Genomic DNA, 7,280 nt, shown 5'->3' with positions numbered 1-7,280 from the left:
TGCTATTCATGGCCTACAGGTTTAATCACTTTAGGAGAGACTGTGGGAATTGAAGAAATAAAGTCTGAAAAAAAAAAGTTGGTAGAGAGAGCAGGAGTGAAAGCCAGCCTCCAAAGCTTGTTTATTTGACCCAGCCCACACACTCGGCCCCCAGATGGGCACCTCTTGGGTAGGGGCTCCACCTCTGGCCCCACTGGCTTTGCTCTGGCAAGAGTCATGTGGTCTGCTATGTAGGGGCTATGGGCAAAGGACAATTCTTTCAGAAAAAGATGGTCTTGCACAGCTGGCCCTGGTGGCTCACACCTGTAATCCCAGCAGTTTGGGAGGGTGAGGCGGGTAGATCACCTGAGGTCAGGAGTTCGAGATTTGCCTGGCCAACATGGTGAAACCCCATGCCTACCAAAAATATAAAAATTAGCTGGGCATGGTGGCGGGCACCTGTAATCCCATCTACTCTGGAGGCTGAGGCAGGAGAATCGTTTGAACCCGGGAGGCGGAGGTTTCGGTGAGTGGAGATCATGCCATTGCACTCCAGCCTGGGCAACAAGAACAAAACTCCATCTCAAAAAAAAAAAAAAAAGAAGAAAAAAAGAGCAAGAAAGGAAAGAAAGAAAGAAACTGTCAAGCTGTCTTATGAAGTGGGTGTATTATTTTGCTTTCCCACCATTGATGAATGAGAGTTCCTGTTACTAGTGTTTTGCATTTTGGCTATTCTAATAGAGATATAGAATATTTCATTGTCATTTTAATTTGCAATTCCCCAGTGACATATGATGTTGAATAACTTTTTATATGCTTATTTGCCAGCTGTATATTTTTTTTCATGAGGCATTTATTCAGGATTTTTGCCCATTTTTAAATTGGGTTATTTTTTTCTTTTTTTAATTTTTATGAATACATAGTAGGTGTGTATATTTATTGAAATTTTTCTTATTGTTGAAATTTAAGAGTTATTTGTGTATTCTGGATAACAGTCCTTTATCACATATGTCTTTGCACATATTTTCTCTTAGTCTGTGATTTACCTTATTCTCTTGAATCTAATAAGCTTTAAATTTCATGTATTTTAATTTTGAAATCTAGAATATACTTTTGATTCTCTCTCTCTTCTTCTTTTTTTTTTTTTTTTTTTTTTTTGAGACAGGGTCTTGCTCTATCCCCCAGGCTGGAGTGCAGTGGCGCAATCTTGCCTTCCTGCAACTTCCACCTCCTGGGTTCAAGCAATTCTTATGCCTCAGCCTCTCAAGTAGTTGGGATTACTGGCACCCACCACCACACTGAGCTAACGTTTTTATATTTTTAGTAGAGATGGGATTTCACCATGTTGGCCAGGCTGGTCTTGAACTCCTGACTTCAGGTCATCTGCCCACCTTGGCCTCCCAAAGTGTTGGGATTACAGGTGTGAGCCATCATGCCCAGACAGATGACATCTTTAATCAGTTAAAGTCCCTCCTTCCTGTTATTGGAAGATAAGGTGAAGCACTGATGACCTCAATTATAGATTGAACTGGGGGAAGTTGCAATTTTATTAAGTCCTATTATCTTTGCAATTTTTCTGGCCCCTCAAGCATTATCCCTTTGAATAGTATTTTGGGTGAGAGATCGGCAGTTGTCGGTCTTCTCAGTTATGAAAGATTTTCTTTTTAGAGGATCTCTTAGCCCTTAGTCTCTTGCCACACATAGACTCAACATATGGCAAACATCTTCAGGGGGAGACTTTCCATATATTTGAGATAGAACTCTTCTCTCTAGCAAGACGTCATCTCCTAAGCACAGTGGGATTTTACTGTACCTTTCTATCCAGCCCAGCTTCTCAGTCTGTCACATCACCCTAAAATATATCGTTTTCCATATGGGAAAATCAGCCTCATGTTTGGTGTCCTTTAGTTTCTAATTTGTTGTGCTAGCCCCCAAAATAACCACTGAAACCTCTCTTGTTTTCTCTTTCCCCAAGCAAAGTCCCTGCATAGGCCATGTCCCAATCCTGCAGCCATGACCAGATGACCAAATACCCAAAGGGCAGAAGATGCCTGGTGCTCACCAGCTTACCTAGGGAAGGCTCTTTCCACTCTGGAAATTTTATCTTCTTGTTTCCAGAACTCTCTTATGCTTTTTTAAAATGGGATTTTTGCTATTTGTCTTTTTTTTTTTTTTTTTAAGTTGCTGCAGCAGGAGTGCTGGCTTCTTGCTACTTTCTCCTGGCTACCAGAGCACAAGTTCATGAGTCAGCTTCTGCATCAGAGTCACAGATGCCTATGTCTTTCTACACAATCTCATTCTCTGGATCATGAAGATTATCTGTGCCATAGTATGTCTTAAAGAGTGCTCTACTGTGGTTTCTAGGTTTTTTGCCATGCTGCAGACACACTCTACAAATTTTGATAAGAATTTGACTAAATTCTTTCATTTTTTTCTTCAATTGAATCAAAATCAAATTTTACTGGAAGTTCCTCAGCTTCTGTTTCAAGACAGCAAGAAATTTATGACAAATTGAAGTTTAGCATCCTAACTGTTAACCCAACGCAACACATAAATTGGTCACACCAGACTCTTTTAAGTTGAAATTTCTTTCCTTTGTTCTGAGAGTATTAGCAACTTCTCCTCATGTCACCTATATTTTCTGGACTGTATTATCAACAGTGGACATAACTCAAACGAAATGACAAAGTGTGAACAACTGTGACCCAATTTGTGCACATGGGAAAGGATGACAAAGTCCTTGCTGCTGCCTGGCAGGTGCAGATTATAAAATGCATCTTGATTTCAGAAATGTGATAAGTGCTAAAGCTAGAAAGGTGAATAAAGCAGATACAGTCTCTACTCTTAAGGAGTTCACAATTTAATGGAGGAGATGAAGATTAATTAAATATGTATAAAAAGCAATTACATGATTTAAAGTGTATAAGGTGTCCTAACACATAGAAAGCAAGTAATAAATTTTTGATGAGCTGGGTATGAAGAAGTATAGGATGCTATCATAGCAAAAAAAAAAATATGCTACATATTACCAAGGATAACTTTTCAGCTGCCATAACATTGATCGAAATAATAAGAATGCTATTCTTTTTTCACAGTCTGGTAAGTGGCCCAGGCCTGGCCAACTGGCTCTGCTTCATGCAAACCACATTCATTCTATTGTTTTGCCACCCTCAACAAGTTTACTACCACCATCAGGACTCATTAAGTCATCGGCAGTGACTAATGTTGCAGTCACTGATTTAATTTGGTCCATGTGGGCACCTGGCTCTGGTAGCCTTTGAGGCTTCCTAAGGTGGCTTTGATGAGTAGCCAAGGATGAGAACCACTGGTCCAGTGGGGTCCTTGGCTGAAACCATAATCCACCAATTTTATTCCTAGCACTTTTTGTGAGTGTTCTAGGCTAAACGCTTTACATGTATAATCTAATTTTCTACCTTGCTAAGGAGGTTATTATTTCCATTTTACTGATGAAGAGATTGAGGCTCAGAGAGGCTAAGTAACTTGCCCAAGGTCCCTTGGCCAGTAAACAGCAGAAACGTACGCTGGGGAGATTACCCAGAAACTCTGTTCCTTTCTCTCTTCCCAACATCCTACTTACTCAAGGCTGTACAGTCCCTCCTTGATCTGACTTAGCTTAAAAGATCATTTTGTACCAAGAAGTTGGTTGGTCCCAAGCCAAGATTTTCCAGGAAACCCCTAGTCTTCTAATACCCCTCAGTGAAAGTAACACAAAGGCCCCAGATCAAATCAGTTGATCAATTGTTACCTTTCGTAGACCCAGGTTCTGACTTGTCCTCCCAAACAGTGGCTCCCAACCTTTTTGGTACCAGGGACCAGTTTTGTGGAAGACAATTTTTCCATGGGCCACAGAGGTAATGGTTTGGTGATGATTCAAGCATGTTACATTCATTGTGCCCTTTATTAATATTACATTGTAATATATGATGAAATAATTATACAACTTATCATAATGTAGAATCAGTGGGAGCCCTGAGCTTGTTTTCCTGCAACTAGACAGTCCCATCTGAGGGTGATGGGAGATAGTGACAGATCATCACGCATTACATTCTCACAAGGAGCATACAACCTAGATCCCTCACATGCGCAGTTCACAATAGGGTTTGTGCTCCTATGAGAATCTAATGCTACCTCTGACCTGACGGGAGGCAGAGCTCAGGCAGTAATATGAGCAATGGGGAGCTGCTGTAAATGGAGACAAAGCTTCACTTGCTCACCCGCTGCTCACCTCCTGTGCCCTGTTCCTAACAGTGTCCATTGCCTGGGAGTTGGGAACCACTGCTCCAGAACCCTGCCTGTGTTTATTAGGGAGAAGTTAGAAAGTTCAAGATGGATACCACTCTTTTTCCAGCAGAGGCTGCAAATTTAAGTACTGTATTTCCCAGTCTCCTTAGCTGTTAGGATTCTGGATACAAATTAGGTTAGATTCTAGACAACAAATGCAATTAGGTTTTGGATTCAAAGTAGATGTCTTTCCGCAAGATTTGGAAAGCAGAAGAGCAGTAAAGATGCTTTTCCCATCCCTTTGGGACGTTTCTCTGCTGGCAAGCAGGGTCACAGAGGTAAGGTGCTTCTCACCAGCCAGGCATGGTTGTTCACACCTGTAATCCCAGGACTTTGGGAGGTCGAGGCAGGCAGATCACAAAGTCAGGAGATCAAGACCATCCTGGCTAACACGGTGAAACCCCGTCTCTACTAAAAATACAAAAAATTAGCCAGGTGTGGTGGTGGGTGCCTGTAGTCCCAGCTACTCGGGAGGCTGAGGCAGGAGAATGGCGTGAACCCAGGAAGCGGAGCTTGCAGTGAGCCGAGATCGTGCCACTGCACTCCAGCCTGGGCGACAGAGCGAGACTCCATCTCAAATAGATTAGATAGATAGATAGATAGATAGATAGATAGATAGATAGATAGATAGATAAGCAAGCGAGCCAGGAGTAGTCCCGGCTACTCGGGGGCTGAATGGGAGAATATCCGAACCTAGGAGGTGGAGGTTGCAGTGAGCCGAGATTGCATGGCTGCACTCCAGCCTAGGTGACAGAGTGAGACTCCGTCTCAAAATAAGTATTTTGATCCTGTGTAAGCTGTGGAACTGCCTCCTCTGTGACGGTGGCTACCCTCAGGCCAGGCCCAGGGCCAGCACTGGGCCTGCTTCAAGGGCTCATCGGTCCCTCAGATTTCCCAGGGGAGAAAGTCCAGCCTTGACCACAGTCTGTTACCAGATTGAGCACAGTGCTGCTCAAGCCTCTCTGTCTTCACCATTTGGGAGGAAGACGAGGCTGCAATGGACAGGCTCCTCTGGGCCATTCATAAGATGGAAATCTGGGATGCCTGCATAGGCCCTGAACAATGACACTCGATTTTTATCCAAAAACCAAACCAAAAACCAAAACAACCCACGCAAAAACTCCAAAAGGCTGTTGTGGAATGAGAAGAAAGAAGACCTGGCATCCAAGAAAGACCAGGCTCTGCCACTACCTAGCTGTGCAGCCTTGGGCAAATTGCTCAGCCTCTCTGAGCTTGTATCTCTTTCTGTAAAATGGCTATGATGATACCCATCTCAAAAGCTTGTCTTAACTTGCTTAGCACAAGGACTAGCACATCCGAAGTCCAAATACATGATTGCTCATTCATTAGTTTTGCTAGCGTGGTGGCCAGCACTCATTATGTGTTTGTTGGTTGTGTTTCAAAAGTATTCTAAGAAAAAACTGAGTAGGTACAGTTCTGTCACAATATGGTTCAAAGAGGTTTGCTGGTTGCCTGAAAACCCTGACATGATTTTAATAATTTAGGTCACAAGTAACCAATTTATTACCAGGACCAGTACAAGCCACAGTTACCACTTACTGAACACATACAGGGTGCCAGGAGATATGCTAATGCTCCACATGCATTATCTCATTTAATCTTCACAGTAAATGGAGAACTGAATGCACCAGACCTCAGTAGAGGAAATAGTTTACTCTGGGTGTTTCAGCAGGAAGGGGTTTAATATGGGATACTACATGCTTTCAAACCCTGCAAAGCCCAAAGGAGCAGGTTCTCAGCTGGTCCTGCAGGCTTGACACCCAGACACTGCAGACCTGGTTCTCCAGGGGAGCTGCTACCTCAGAGGCTGGCACTGGAAACACTGAGTTTATGAGGACATGCAGCAGCAGCAGCAGCAGCAGCAGCAGCTGAGATCCAGAGATCAGAAAGCCAGAGTCAAGAAGCCACCTGCCCTGAAATTTCTTCTGGACAGTCAGGAGGCTGGAGAACATGTCTTGTGTCTTGGAGCACAGCCCTGAACAAGCACCTTACCTCTGTGACCCTGCTTGCCAGCAGAGAAACGTCCCAAAGGGATGGGAAAACATCTTTACTACACTTCTGCTTTCCAAATCTTGCGGAAAGACATCTACTTTGAATCCAAAACCTAATTGCATTTGTTGTCTAGAATCTAATCTAATTTGTATCCAGAATCCTAACAGCTAAGGAGACTGGGAAATATAGTACTTAAATTTGCAGCCTTTGCTGGAAAAAGAGTGGTATGCATCTTGAGTAAGTCAGTAGTGCCACAGATGCCATTGTTATTCCCATTTTAGAGAGGAGAAAATGGATTCTGAGACTAGGACACAGGTCATCTTTGCCCTGAGTGAATGAGCAAATCCATTCAATGGCTGGCGGAAGTCACTGAACATCGATTTTGGCCTCAAGTTCAAATCACTTCCTCAGATCCAACTTTATCAGCAATAAAGCTGATGTAGGGCCCCTCTCCGACTTGCGTGTCTATTTCCCAATTGGTGTGGAACCTGTAGGAGGGAAGGGATGGGACTCTCCAAACCTCAAAATTCTAGAATAAAAATAGCCACCACCGCAAGAGCAAGAAGGGTGGTACCCTTTGGACTTAGTGCTTTCAAGTTCCTAAGGCATTTTACATGTATTTTATCTTTAAGCTCTCCTCACTCTGTTCTCCTCCTACCAGGATAATTAATAGCAGGCTATAAGAAGTCATTTCTAAAAGGAGATTTTATTAAAGCCCTTGCCAAAGGCTCGGAGGTGTGAGTTTCCATCAGCAAGGGTAGTGATTTCAGCAGCCGTCTTAGGATGTCCTGTTTCCTTTAGCGGGATTATGGTCAGTTGTGCCTTCAAAATCAGTTCTTCCCTTCTTCCTGTGCAATGGACACCTGCTAGAGGCTACAGTTGGCAGCTGACTTTGTGGCTGGGTGTGGCTATGACAACTTGGTCATCAACTGGATATAAGCAGAAGCGGTGTTTGCCATTTACACGTCACTGGCCTAAAAGAAAAT

This window comes from Macaca mulatta, chromosome 9 (genome assembly GCF_049350105.2).
Source record: "Macaca mulatta isolate MMU2019108-1 chromosome 9, T2T-MMU8v2.0, whole genome shotgun sequence".
NCBI lineage: Eukaryota > Metazoa > Chordata > Mammalia > Primates > Cercopithecidae > Macaca > Macaca mulatta.
The sequence above is the reverse complement of the archived record's forward strand: the minus strand, read 5'-3'. Positions refer to the sequence as shown.